At 41.3% G+C, this 13,674-nt stretch overlaps 1 protein-coding gene across 9 annotated transcripts in view; it reads left to right on the top strand.

Annotated features, from left to right (window-relative positions):
- The window catches only part of sipa1 (signal-induced proliferation-associated 1), a 29,654-nt gene continuing 15,980 nt past the window's right edge, over positions 1-13,674 (top strand). For 5 of the 9 annotated variants that reach the window (XR_003671705.1, XR_003671704.1, XM_028420891.1 and 2 more), the window contains exons 1-2: positions 11,094-11,207; positions 13,345-13,523. The gene's annotated coding sequence lies outside the window, so the exon portion shown is untranslated. Of the gene's footprint in view, positions 295-3,962; positions 4,038-11,093; positions 11,208-13,344; positions 13,524-13,674 lie in introns of those variants that run through there. The other 4 variants (XM_028420892.1, XM_028420893.1, XM_028420895.1 and 1 more) reach the window with 4 other exon arrangements.

The following is a 13,674-nucleotide window of genomic DNA, read 5'->3' as shown; positions in this document are numbered from 1 at the left end:
GGAGAAAGAGGGAGGAGGACAGCACAAATCAACCTGCCTCTTGACTTCAACAACAGAATAGAGGAGCCGGCAGACACAGCGAGATCGGGAAGTGTGTCTGTGGTGTGCTGTTTCATTTTATTTTTGGAGAGAGGAAGAGAAAAATCAGACAGGAGGAACTGAGGGAGGAGGAGAAAGAGCCTCACCGTGGAGATAGATAGCTGAAAAATGCTGTCATGGGGAGAGAAGGGGAGGGAGTCGGCGGAGAGGAACAGGATGAATCAAGGCAGGGTCGAGCAGAACTGAAATGTGGAGGTAAGCCTTTTCTTTCTGTACTAAGAATTCACATTCCAGCCTCCCCGTGCCCTCTTTCTGATGATAATGAATTCAGATGGATAGAGCTGCACATTGTGTGTGCCACATACCTCTGTATAGGCATGCATATGCTCTTACAGTCACACAATCCAAGCACAGACAGAATGTATAAGAGCGACAGAGGATATGAAATAATGGCTTGGCATTATCATATCAGGGAGCATGTCGCCTGTCTCTCTGCCTCCCTCACTGCTGTGTTGGTATCACCTTTTTAGAGCTGCATTGTCTTCAGTGCCCTGTACATAGCATTTACACGCAACATTGTGGATTTGAATCCAGCTCCCAACCTTTGTCGCATTTCATCCTGGGCCTGCCCTCCTCTCCTCCTCCTCCTCCTCCTTCTCTCCCGACGCTAACCCACCCCCCCACCCCATCATCATCCTTCCTGTCTCCCTCCATTGTGCACCCTCCAACGAGACAATATTGTCTTAAAAACAGTGTTATGACATTGTCAGAAGACACTGCAAAACCTTGTTGTGGAGCGCTTGTGGCTGCAGGACTCACAGATGAGGGCAAGGTGGAAGGGGGGGGGGGGGGGTGGATGGAGGAACACTCAGAGAATGAAAGAGACACAGACAGAAAGAAGATGCAGGAACAAAAAGAGGATCAGGATTTATTCCAGATAATTTCAAACACATTAAAAAAGCCATCAGTCTGCAGTGTGCTGGGATTTGCGTGGATAAAAGGGGATTGTAGCACTGCTGCATGTGATGAGCACAGACAATGATGGAATGGAGAAGCACAGCCGGAATTGGGGTGTTGTTTTCAAGGTGGCAGAGAAATGAGGGATGCAGGAGTTAGCCCCCCCTCCCCCGTCCTCCTCACCCTCCACACCCCCTGCACTGATGGGGCTGTGTGTGGGTTTATTTGAGACTGTAGGGAAGGAAAAGCAGGGATGAAGAGCTGAACAGAGGAGGGGGGGGGGTCAGAGAAGACGAGCAGCAGCAGCTTACATAAGCCAGTGCACTCAAAGGACGGGCCATTTAATTTACATTGAGCTTCGTGGTTCCTCATCCAATGTGATAGCTTTTAAACACAAACACACAGTTTGTGGGATAGCTGGATGTGACCTGACAGCATTGTGTTTGTGGAGACAGGCAGGAGGCTGAGATGTTTTTCATCAGGGTCAACTTTGACTGGACAGTGTGGTGTGTGTGTGGGTTGGGGGGGAAATCCACCTTATAGTTATTCTTATTATTCATCATGGCAAATAACAATATGTGTGTGTGTGTCTGCACGGACAGTGTGCGGCCTGACCATACACCTCAGCTGCTGTGGACCTTTCTTCTGCTGCCATCCATTAAACTGCATTTACAGTCTATATTAAAATTATGAAGGTTTTCAATAGAGCAGGTGCACAAAACTAAAATATGATTTAAAAGCACACCATTACTGGGATATTTTAAGCCTTTTGTGCCACATCACCTTTCAGTTTTAAACAGTCTAGAATCTGGCCAAACATAACTGCTTTCCTACATGGATTCCTACATTTTCCACAGGATTTTCTACATGCTGCTAACTTTGGAATCAAAGCTTTGTCTCTCAGTGAAGATAAGTAATAAGAGGTGTGAATTAGCGCAGAAGTTAATGACTATTTTCATTAATGCAAAAACTGTTTTGTTTACTGTCATCAAATCGAAGAAAAAATAACAAATCAGTGAAAAGATTACGGCTATGGATTAATTGACATATCATAGCTAAACATCCCAGTAACTGTGTTTTATGTTCAAATGAATGAGGAACGGGTACAATGTTGACATTGTGTTTGTTGATGCGATTATTTACAACCCATGGGTGTCTCTTCCCGTGAGAGGCTCCCTCTGTGGGACTCTTCTGGGGTTTGTAGGAGGGGAGCAGAGTCACAGGAGACTTGTGCATCGATCGTCCCACTTTTATTTCCTGTGCCACACAAGAACTAAGAGAGCTTGGCTGTGTACATATGAGTGTCAAGTGGATTCAGATTTAGAGGTCAGCTCTCATTGTTTGTTATTGACGATACCATATAAACTAATCCCATGCTCCATCAGTCACTGTTTATGCCAGGAGTGCCCTCTGACATCAGGAGCCACGTTGGTGGTATCTTCTGATGCTGTTTGCCTGCCAGGACTTAAACTTTAGGTCAGAGAGTTTCTGTACAAAATGACACCCCTGGTTGTCGCAAGGGGCCCCTGTAAACAGTCCGCTGTCTTCTGTGTGCACTGCGCCATCCACAACACAAAGTTGTTCATAGATTCAAGCTCAGGTCTCTGAGATCTAGATGTCACAGGGTTACTAGGCAGATTTTGTTATAGTCTGAGTCAGCATCCTATCATCCCTCTCATTTGGAGCCATTTTGCACAGCTACACCCCTGCAGGCTCCCTGTGGGGGCTCAGCGAGGAAGGCAGTTGGATAGGCGGAGCCTTCCCCACATCGGATGGCAGGATGCCGGCACTGTAAGCCACTGGGTGGATCCTCTTATGGACTCTGTTGTCACCTGTCACCTGCTGTTGGCCAGTGATCTTAACGGCAGATCAGGCCTCGAGGCTCTTTTCCTTTTGTAATCAATCCCATAGTACTTTACACACATATAGGAGAAAGCATTGGAAAATGTCAGGAGAATGACTCATGATTAGAGTGTCAGCTAAGGTAGGGCTGCTGTGTTCATTTTAAAAAGTAGCTTTTAAAAGATCCCTTGATGTTTTTCCTGATGATTTTTTTTAAAATACTTCAGTGGAATAATCAGATGTTATGGTTGGTTTATGACATATAAACCTATTTAAAGGCATGAAGCAACCACTGACACTTAAGTTATAGCATTCACATGCAGGTAAGCTGAGTCAATCTGCATCGCCATGTCACTTTTTTCACAGGCGGGTGTATAGATTTTTCTTCTGTAAGTAAATACGTTTCAATGTGGTCATACATTGACAAGATAATTCAATACATTTTCAATATTGCAGTTGTTTTAGGAATTACTGTAATCTCTATGCAGATCGAGAGAAATAGAGGCAGGCATGTGCTGACAACAAAACCCTGATGTAATGCTCCTAAAATATGTGGTTGCTGCTGCCTTTATGAGACATATTTATGTAAGCATCTGCTGAGAACGCGGCCCACATTACCAGAACCCAGCCAACTTAGTACATGTTGTAAAATGCTGTCCAGGAAACATTTTCAGGCTTATTGTCCCTAATCAATGTCCCTCTCAGTTATGTCATACATACATTGAACCATGCAGTAGTTTTTTTTTTCCTCATTGTTCTCACAGCTATTACGTGGAGAAGTGCACTCAAGGGCATTCAGCCCACTGAAAGCAGACCAGGACCAGCCATTCATGCTTGCATCACGTCACTCCACAGCCATGCTAGCTCAATAAAGATCAAAAAGGCAGAAAACATCCCACATTGACAGGAGTGTTAAAAATACCCACACGCAGTAATCTATTCTGGGGATAATGCGACGTGAAATATTAGAGATCGTTATATTTAAACTGAAGAGCCTTTTTGTCCTGTCACAGCTATGAGGAAGAAGTTGCATTAGGACCATTTCATTTACATGTTAAAAGCACTGCTGATCAAGAAGTGAGAGGAGAGAACAGTATGAGCCAATACACTTCAGTGTTGCATTGTCAGAGTACTTACACGGGCAGAACAGCAACTGCATACAGGAAGCAGACTGATCTAGTGATAGAGAAAGAAAGAAGGTAGGACTGGTTTGATTCTTGGTCATTTTTTTTAATGGATGTGACACGGATATTAGGTTATGTGGCAGTTTAATACCTTAATAAAGAACCAAATAATTAAACAAAATTGTCTCCACTGCAGGTTCTGTCTGTGATGGCTCAGTGAATCATCACACAGGCTTTAGAGCCTACTAGTAATTCACAGAATGCATAGCAGCGTCCCACACTATGTGTTTTTTTCATTCACAAGTGTAAACCCTGCAGACACACAGAACCTGTTTCCTCTTATGATCGTAGTTTGTGCGCATAACATCACAGAACAGCAAATCAGGAAATCATCCGCTATCTGCATCACTGAAGTTAGCATATTGGTGCATGAGCTGCTCTTTTTTTTATGTAGGTCAGAAGGTGCAGAACGGCTGGTGTAAATGACACAAGGCCACCAGGCAGAAGGGAAGCTGCAGCATAGGGCTTGTCTGCAATGTGCACGTGCAGTCAAACCTCACAAGCTGGCAGGAACATTTTATTTCTCACATTTCAATACAGGGGGTTAAAAAAAAACAAATTAAGGGAATGGTTAGATGATGCTGGATGCTTTGAATGCATCTTTTTTTTAGATTTCATGTCATGTTTAGATGTTTAACCATGAAATAGACAATCACATAGGAAAGAAAAAATAATGACGAGTCTGTGGATGCACTGTTTCCTTTCATGTAAAAATTCCACTCACAGAGAGACGCACTTGATGTTCTTTGCAAATGGGTGGAAAAATATGTTATATTGGTATCAGTGGTCAGCCAAAATGAGTCATCAGCATGTCATATATTGGCAAATTATATCTAAAGATAAAAGAAAGAAAAACAAATTGTCGGTTTTTCACACACCTGCTAAGACACATTCTGTTTTACTGGAGGGGCATCTGCACAGTTGCTGAACAATAGCTAGCTCACCTAGCAGCTGTCAGGATCACCTAAAAACAAATACACCTGCAAGCGTAAACAGAGTCTGTTTATGCTCACATTTACATTGATATCTACACAGGGGTCATGCGTTTTGCATGATTTGTGGGTGTATATTTTGAAACCTTTGTGTTGGCAGGTTTGTCTGTGTGAGGTACAAAAGCAGATGAGCTTACGGGGGTCTCTTGTGTTTCGTGACATTGGTCTATTTCTCCAAAATAATGATAGCAATTTGTGTCCACTTTGCACAACCAGTGTAGCTTGTAAGTTTGATGGCAGCCATTTGCCAAGTGACTATAAGCGGCACCTATTGAGAGTAAGTGAGGACAGCCTTTCTTTTGCTCCCATAAACAAAGATATTAATCTGAAAAATGGCGAGTTTGTACAGTGTTGTCTTTGTAAGCCATTTCAAGGGCACTCGGCTACATTTCCAGGACGGACAGTGAATGGGTGCAGGGCTTAGCGTCTCTTCCTCTGAAAGTAGACAAGGTAGAGTGACACCACAGAGTGCTATTAAGGCAATATTGAGCAATGTCTTTTCCTTTGCCTCAGAGCTGGTTGCACAGATGACAGTGAACCGTTGAGCTTCATATAATGGATACAGTCATGAAGCTGAGGGTCAGTTTCTTTCACTGTCAAACACACACACACACACGCGGGGGGTGGTTGCAGAGGGACAGCTGCTCTTCCTGTCGTTTGTGTGGACAGTGTGCCACATCTACAAGGCTTGGACACTGTTTCATAGAGTCAGCAAAGGCACACAAAGACACACATGCTCTCTCTCACATCAAGGTCTTAAATCTCTCTGCCCCTCCATCTCACACATAGTCTGCCACAAGGTGTATTTTCAGATACACAGGAAGTGGCAGTGCTCTGCCAGCACACAGCATTGATGTCATGGCAAATAACATGTCAAACAATAGCTTGAGTTACCTTCACTTTCCTGTCTTAGAACAGCACGTAGATTAAAGAAACAATAGCAGTGAGTTTTGTTTTGTATTAGAGTGCCCTTTAGTTTTTTAGCTTGTACTATTTATTACAAGAGGAAGTCAGGTTTTGATATGGACAATACCGTAGAAGGAGCATACTTCCTCTTTGCATTAACTGAGTGTTCTTTGTGTTAGAATAATAGAAAACAATGTCTGCATGCACTGATTTGCTTTTCTGCTCTGCCTCCCAGATAATGTGTCCGTGTCTGTGCTCCCTTTTTTATGACTTCACATAAAGACAGCCAAAAGAGAACTGAAACTGGACCAGATGCTACTCAAGTCACATGTTACATGACCTAAACCAGGCTGCTTTACTGTAAGACACAAGGCACACCCCCCACAGAAAAGTCAGATACAGATATGAATCCTAACCAATCAGCTGCAAGGTGTGTGTGTGTGTGTGTGTGTGTGCGCATCCTCAATGAGTGGACAACAGAGCAACCAAACAATAAATAATTAACATCATGGTAATCCTCGCTCCCTTTCGCCATGCCTGATTAATAATGTATTAGGCAGAAGAAATTTTTTGAAGGGCACATCTAGTAAAAGGCTGCTCTTCTTCAAATTAAAAAAATATTGGATTGTGTGGAGAGGGTACTTTGTCCTGCAGAGACAAGAGGAAGTCTTGACCTCTACATATAACAACAGTGTCATACAGCAGAACGGATGCAGACAAAGACGGCATCTGACAGGAAAAGGCATTCAGCATCACTGCATGTTCCTCATCAGACATTTTCTGAGCTAATTATGCCCTCCTTAAAAATAAAAGATGTAGGTCTCTTAATCTGTTTTAACATAAAGAACAACAGAAAAAAGTGTATTTTTTTTCAAGAGCTGCAATGCTTCAGTCATAATTGCTTCATTTACATCTGTATTACCTTAAAGCCTTAAAATCTTAACCCCATAAGTACATATATTATGCCATAATACAATTATAAAAACAAACCGACCATGTACATCTCAGGTACATTTAATAACACTGAGAGGTTGTTTTCTATTGAAAGGACTGAAGTCTCTCCTGGCACCTTTCAAATCCCCACCTAATATTTCAATAAGTCTACAATGGCATCCATCTGTTTGCTTTTTTGCTGTTAACCATTAGTTATCATCAGCTAATGGTTAGCTTGATTTGCTTATGTAATCATTGCCCAGACAGAAAAATAATAAAAGAAAAATATGTAGTCATCTTGCATGTGTAATACAGTCTCCGAATTGGCCACCTGAGCTAATGTTAGAGACTAAACAACACTACATGTAACTGTTAGCAGGCTAAGCACAGGTGGCCTGTTTGCTAATGTTATCAAATATTATAAAAATCAACGGATATGATTCAAGCATGATACAATTTATGCTCGATTTAGCTCATTTGCAACAGTTTGAAGCGACTGTGCATATAAAAACTGGTTTCTACTATATTCATCTAATAGTTTCATATCATTAGAAGATCATTTGCAAACAATCAGTAACACAGTCAGTACGTGGCAAGGTGCCACTGTTAACAGCTGTTTATTTATTATTTCTAATAATAATTGCATTTCTTTTTTTCCAAATGTGTGGAAGATTGCTTGAAAGATCTTTACTGAGTGTTCATATTTGTTAGTGTGGGTACCAGCCTCTCACTGCAAAACATTGTTCAATGTTGCTGTTTTTCTTGTCACCTTGATGGCTGTCCTCCTTTTTTTTTTTGATCGTCCAGTTAAGCACCAGGTGCCAGGGATGCAGGCTTATACTGTATGTCTTCGGGGAGCAATAGCTTTGACTGACGTTTGCAAAACCCTTTGAATGGAAAAGGGAGATAAAACACATTACAGAAAAAAACCAGAGTGCAGCAGTGCCATCCACTTATAAGCCTCTGGACTTGGCCCAGTTCACTGTCCGCAGTGGGGTGGTGGTGGTGGTAGGAGGGAGAGTCAGTGGGGAAGATTGAGGATGCCTGGAGCAAGTGTTGGGCATTAGAATGAACTAATTTTCTGAATCAGATCCAGCCACATTAATACACTTTTACCCTCTTAAAAGCATTGCAGCCGCTTCAGTTCAGTGTCACATATTCAGCAGCAAAGCTAGAGTGCAACCTGATCTCAACTGTAGCAGGGTTGAGTGCGATCGATACCGAGAGTGAGACTGAGCCTGGCATTAAATTTCCCAAAATCAATCACTGTTAGGAGTTGATTTAGATCTTGTGGTTAAGAATCGGCAAGGCAGCTTTTAACTATAAGGATGGACAGTGACACTGGAGCACCTGACCTCCAGACTATGAAGCTAGACAAGGACTGCTTAAAGAAGACGAGCTGAACTGTGCACATATGTTGCAACATGTTGGTGTCAGTGCTTGTTTCTCCATCATGGTGTATGTTTTTTTCTCTTTTGCGGTGTGAAAGACTTGCAAAAATGTGCATGCAAGCCAAGTACTTCATCACAGCTGCAGCAGACTGATTTGATAAGCCTGCAGTAAGAGTGCAAGTTTTGTCAGTGATCAGATCTAATTGCTGCTAAGCAGTTAAGCCGCTTGCCACAGCTTCACCTGAAGGGAAAACAGATCAGATCTCAATCGTCTAGATCGGGACGCTATCATTCTCTTGCCATTAAACACTTAAAACGACAGCACCGTCTGTGGTTATTATGATAAAAGCACATGAGCTGAAGGTTGAGTTGACTTCAGAAAGTCAAATTCTGCCCATTCATGCTGCAGTGTGACAGATGTGGGTGTGGAAGTGTGGAGCAGAAACGATGACGACACTCATCCTCTTAGGAGTTCAAAAGTCAGTCATCTCTTCCTGTTTCACAGGATGCGGGTGTAGAATAAGTCAAGCGACCATGACTTCCCCAAAACAGCGTACGTTAAATACTCTGATCTGACTTCCACTTGTGTTCTGACATTGTACATCAGAGGCCCATTAACCTTGTCCTGGACTTAACATGGAAGTGGGACTCACATGTTGTCATCAGTTAAACCTGCTGGTCACCCTGGGCAGTGATGGTCCTTCAAAGTAAAGCTGGTGCAAAAAGTGCAAAGAGTTGCTGCCCAAATAACACTGTACTAAGAGACACATTATGTTATTCCTCCCTCCCATGTGAATTATGAAATTAATTGTTGAAAATCCTTTCACTTTGTGTTGTCACGTGATTGACAATAGACTTTATAAAAAAAAAAAAACGCTCTGTGAAACGTCCCTTATTCTTCTTTGAAATGAAGGCAGACAAACCCACATTGACTCATTATTCCATCTTGTGGTACACAGTGGTATTACAGGGTGATGTCGGCGCTACCTGGTTAGCGTGCCTAGTTAAAGGTAGGGTAGGAGATTTCATTCTGATGCACTTTTTCTTAAATTAGTGTAACTTCTCTTTACAATCTCATAGTACCCAATGAGTTCGACAGTTTTGCATTAAAATGAAGAATATTAATCATCTGTGGAAGCTATAAAACACTAAAAACATCAGCCAATCCTCCGGGTGGACCCTGCACGGAGTGTTGGCTGGTTGTCACTCTCTTCCTGCTCTGCACGCACCAGAGAGGTATGTGTATGATGGCCGAAGTCACAGACTGCCGCTCATCTTCAGGTAATGCGCGTCCATGTGATTGGGAGGCGTGGCTTCAGGGTGAGCTCCACCTGAAAATCTGGCTGACTCTCACTGAGTTTTCAAAATCTCCTATCTAACATTTAGGCAAATTTCTTTGCTACTAAATACCTATGGCATCTTTGGATATTTTGTTATGGTCATTTTTTATATTCTGTGCATATTATGATCATTTTTTGATCATTTTTATCTAAAACCTCAAATGCCTGACATTTTGATCCGTATCTCTTCATTGCTGAGGTAAAGTTGTGTTAAACTAGTGTACCATAAGGGGCAGCAGACTCCCTGTGATCTCAGTATATGCTCCAGACATACTGTGTATATATATATATATATATATATATATATATATATATATATATATATATATATACACTCAACAAAAATATAAACTTTTGTTTTTGCTCCCATGTTACATGAGATGGACTTGAAGATCTAAACTTCATTCCTAACTAACTTCATTCTAAACTTCATTTATATATATATATATATATATATATATATATATATATATATATACATACATATATATATATCAGCTGCATGTCTGGTTTTCAATCCTGTACAGAAAAACTTTATTTTAATTAACACAAAACTGAATAGCACCACAGCTATTTTTATGAAATAGTCAGAGCAGTTATTAGGAAGTTTATGTCATGTGGTGACTCAGCTTCAGTGAGGATGAAAGGCAGGATGATCTTAATGAATCTTGAGACTGCTGCAGAAGACATTATGGAAATTACAGAGAATTCTAGCTCAGTTCTGTGTTGTCCTTCAACCCAGATATTTAATAACAAGAGTTAAATACAAAGTGGTTTCTTCTGTGCATCCTAGTGAGGGGTCAAGTGATGTCTGGTGCTGTGGTGGTAGAGTTGTGGCTCAGGGAGCACCAAGGGTCAAGCATTCACTGTGTCAGTCAGCTGTGACTGACACAGTGAAATGTGTGTACAGTGTGGATGTGGATCCAAGCAGCAATAGAGTATACTCGTGCACTGACATCTTCCTACAGCATGGACAGCCATCTGATGTTTTCTGTTTAGTATTTATGTTGGAAAATGATACAACACACCTATAACATGGCTGTGTCTGGTTCTGAGAGCTGTTTAAACCAATGAGATGGAGAATCACTGAAGCCATGCTGTAAAGTACTGAAAGCTTTTGAAAACTGCTTCCTGTTGTTGTTTGTTGTCTCAGGCCTTTATAATATCCTTACATTATTTTTATTGCCACTCAGTCAGCCCTGTTATTATAAAACAACCAGATAAGGGTTTGGTTCCAACCAGTCTGACATTTCTTCTTGAGCTGGTTCAGATGTTTCCTAAGAAAACATCAGGCTGATGCTTCATCATTTTGTGTATAAATGAAAACGTTTCGCTGTTTTTGTGCTTGGGGAAGTCACAGTACAGTGACATTTACACTGTCAGGTTGATGCGTGAAGCAGGAAACACCCTGAAATTACAAACAATGGCTTTCCAAAAGAAAAAAAATTTGCAGAAACTTGAGGGGGCAGGGACGAAGAACTTCAGTTCCTCTTTACTTTGTAGTTCTATGTAAGGTATATCACACACTTCTCTATAGCGGTACACCCACATGATAGTTTCTGTTCAGTGAGAGGTCTCTTGAAAGGTTTGGTGACATGTACTGATGACCTGACTGCAGAAATGGTAAGATAACCGTTGACTGGCTTTTCCAACATCTTTCTGTTTGTGATTGATTCTGATTCAGATGGAGTCTGTTTATGAGCTTCACAGAGATGAATGCATCTTAGCCCTGGTTACTGGGTAGATGCTGAAACATTCGTCAGACTTTGTAGCTATGAGTCATGCTGTGAGTTATGTGTGGTTCCTTTTCAAAGCAGGTTACTGTTCAGTAATTAACAGAGAGAGACAAAGAAGATGTAACAACGAGAATGTAGAATTCAATGTTTTTTTAATGCTTCTCGTTGGGAAGATGAAAATTAAAATGTAGAAATATCTTCTGGAAAAATGATAAAAATATAGGGCAAGGAAGTTGCCTTGATTGGACTGGTCTCGGCTAATTGTGCGTAATGAGAAACAAAAGTGATACAAAAAAACACTGCAGACGTTATCTTCATGTTTCTGGATGTGAAGTACGATGTTAACCGTTTGCAGTAAAGTGTAGCACATTATGTTCTACATGCAATACAAGAAGCAGATATGAGAGAGAGAAATGAAGGTCAGCCATCATCATCATCTCATGCCTTAAAGGAGAGCAGTAAAACAGCAGGATCACTTTCCTGCCCTGTTCGTTCCTTCTGTCGTATAGTTAACTGAGAAATATGACCTAGGTCACCAGTCGAGGGGTTGGTTTAACTAACATGGAGCCATTTCTGTCGAGTAAACAGGGATATTGTAAAGCTTTGGTGGACATAGAAAGGGTGGCACCAGACACGTTGCTATGGAAACAAGGACTGATTCATGGGTTGGGGGTCTAAAGAAGCTCAGGAACATGTGATTTTATTTATTTATTTATTTTATTTTATACAAAGGCAGCAAGTGATGAGTGTCCAAGTTCAGTGTGTGCTCTGTGTTGGTGGAGAGTGAGAGTGTTTTTGGCTGACCCTGGGAGTTCAGTTTGTTGTTGGAGCAACATGAAGGGAATCTGTGTTTTACTGTTTTTTTAAAGAAAAGGACCTGCTGCCAATAATCCACACTCCCACTTTGAGACTGAGGGGAAAACTGATTGCTCGCACTTGGTAAAACATGCAGATGATACCGCGCCTAATGATTGCAGAGCGGCGTAGACAAACATCATTTGTTTGAGAACATTTTAGAAACATGAGCAGGTTTTTAATGCCAAAAGCATCAAGACTGTGAACAGAGGTACAGTGTTCATGTGTCAGATGGAGAGCCACACAGCCAGGAAATCTCAGAAAGGGAAATGTGTTTTAATATTGTTCTGCATCTTCTCTTTAATATTTTTGAAATGCGGAAGTCACATTCCTGTGTCTCACAAACGAGGCTGTTTGTAATACTAACCATCAGATAAACATTTGCATATACACCCAGGGGCAGAGCCACACTCAGGACACCAAAGTCATGTCTTTGGTTCTATTTGTGGAATTAAATGACCTGCAGAGAGATGTACTAAAATAATTACTCACAAATTATACTGAAGGCTGGATTATAAACCCATGCTTGTTTTTGAAGCACCACATAAACATAGCCATGCAACAGAAACAAAATCTATTATTGATATAAAACTAGGCAATGGTTGAGGTTGTCAGATAGGAAGATCATCACAGGATCAGACTATTGTCTCTTCAGGAACAAAACTGTTCCCTTTCTAACATATTTGTGATCACATGCTGAAGCAGTTAGTATAAAACAGTACCAGACACACAGTCTAATAAGCCTGGTTTCCTCTTTTTGAAAGAAAAAAAAGACACAGAGACACTTCCTGCTGACAGACAGCCCTGAGTGTTAACAGGTCTATTAAATGATATACTATGAAATCTTCCATGTTCATTAGCATATCTTGACACGCTGTTGGAACTACTGATAAACTATGATCCTAACAGTCACTTAACTTCCTTTTAACATACTACTAAAAGTGTGTAAATGACTGTAATGTAAGGGGGACAGTCAGCACAGAGTGAGAGTTTTGCTGTTTTGTGTTGTGTACATTTAAGGTGCAAATCTATAGGTTATGTTAACTTACAGTGTAGGTCTGTGTACTATGATTTGCAGTGATGGAAACATGACTGTGTGTGTGTCTGTGTGTTGTCTGTGTGTGTGTCTTTTCTGGTGGCTGCTCTGCACCACTGCACCTGCTCTTCAGGCTGCAAGCATGAGAAAGGAGATGCATGTGAAAGAGCTCAACAGGAAGAAGCCTTATACCTCATTGAGAGCGGCAAAAGGTTTCAACATGAGCTGATTGACGTCAGTTTGGTCAAAGACTGGGTACAGGCGACAAGTGATGATCCAAACAGGCTGCTAAAAACGTAATCCCCTTTGCGGGTAAGCTACTTTCAAAACTCAAACAATTAATGTTGTTCTGACTTAAAAAAAGAGGAAGCACTATGTTTCAGAGACTTTAGCTCGATGACTCTTTAGCTTCAAATGATATTTGCCATTTATTATCGCTGTTTCTGTTAGTGGTGCAGGAGTA

The sequence above is a fragment of the Parambassis ranga genome, chromosome 14 (genome assembly GCF_900634625.1).
Source record: "Parambassis ranga chromosome 14, fParRan2.1, whole genome shotgun sequence".
Classification (NCBI taxonomy): Eukaryota; Metazoa; Chordata; class Actinopteri; family Ambassidae; genus Parambassis; species Parambassis ranga.
Note: the sequence above shows the minus strand (reverse complement) of the source record. Positions and strands in the feature narration are given on the sequence as shown.